Source organism: Oncorhynchus masou, chromosome 5, assembly GCF_036934945.1.
Source record: "Oncorhynchus masou masou isolate Uvic2021 chromosome 5, UVic_Omas_1.1, whole genome shotgun sequence".
NCBI classification, from domain to species: domain Eukaryota; kingdom Metazoa; phylum Chordata; class Actinopteri; order Salmoniformes; family Salmonidae; genus Oncorhynchus; species Oncorhynchus masou.
In genome coordinates, this window is record NC_088216.1 from 5870310 (window position 1) to 5871685 (window position 1376).

Consider the following 1376-nt stretch of genomic DNA (forward strand, 5'->3'; position numbering starts at 1 on the left):
AGACTTAGGGGGTATAAGGTTAGGATTAGAATTAAGGGTTCGGTTTAGGGAAAACATCATTTTCAATGGGAATCAATTGATGGTCCCCATAAAGCTCTCACAAGTACAGTAAGACATAGCTGAGAGTGTGTGTGTGTGTGTGTGTGTGTGTGTGTGTGTGTGTGTGTGTGTGTGTGTGTGTGTGTGTGTGTGTGTGTGTGTGTGTGTTACCGTTTGAGGTGGGTGCGGTCTCCGCTGTCGGAGCTGGCCAGTGAGGAGGTCTCACAGGAGTGGGCGTCGATGTTCTCTGTGTTCAGCAGACACGTGTCCTCCAGGATGAAGGGCTCCTCCTCATCCTCAGGCTAAAACAGGAGACGGAAGTATCACAACTGTTAGCCCAGATGTGGATGTAGGGCTGGTTACCCCAATGTGTTGACTTCCTTACACAACATTGTATTGTTCTGTAAGAAGTCCGGGAGCTAGAAGATGTCAGATTCCTGCAGCATTTGAAATGGAATATGTAGTTATTGAAAGATGAGCCAGTTACCTCATTCAGGATGCTCTCCAGGGTAGGCGGGGTGTCAACTTGGGGAATGTCAAACTCTTTATCGTCGATCTGAGGAGAATAGATAAGGTATGCAATATGTGTTCAGCACAATGAAGTCTATCGAGCTCCGTGGTCGCTCTAGTCAGACATCTCATTATATTACTATTCTACCTAATTATATGGATCTAGCGATCTTTAATCGGATATTAAACGTATAGCAGAGACATGGCTGTGCTAAGACAAAGAAAAGACAACAAAGTAGCCCACTAGCAAGCTACACAGTTGACAACCAGCAAAATAATACTAATGCTAGCTACAGCTTTAATTGCACAAACAAACTCTCATATTTAGCGCATCTATCCCCCCAAAAATGCTAGGTTTAGCTATCTATCAAGAAAACCAAAAACTGTTGAGAAACATCCATATGCGCGACAGTCCCACTCACCGTATCTATTTCCATTAAATTGAGCTGGGATGACGCAGAAACCAAACTGCGTGTATCTGGTGATTCTGACATTGTAAAAGGCCAAATATATTAATATAGATACACAACGAAACAATGGCTACATTATTAGCACGTTAGCGGTATCACATCTCTCTGATTCCACTCTTCCTTGTTGTACCGGAAGAATTGTGTGTCACGTGATACGTCACGGCTCGAGGGGTGTGTTCAGTGTTCGGAACGTTGGGAAAGGTTCTGAAACATTTTGTCTTGAGCGAATAATACCAACAAAAAAGTGTGGATTTTGTAAAATACTTCACACTTTTTTTATAGTGAAATGAATTAGTTCAGTATTGCCAGCTCGCTTCCCATCTCTATTTCCCAGATATGTTATACTCTCTCTGGTAT

At 42.8% G+C, this 1376-nt stretch overlaps 1 pseudogene; it reads right to left on the bottom strand.

The window, feature by feature from the left end:
• Positions 1–1143, bottom strand: part of LOC135531445 (vacuolar protein sorting-associated protein 8 homolog) — a 154946-nt pseudogene extending 153803 nt beyond the window's left edge.
• Positions 1144–1376: the final 233 nt, after the last annotated feature.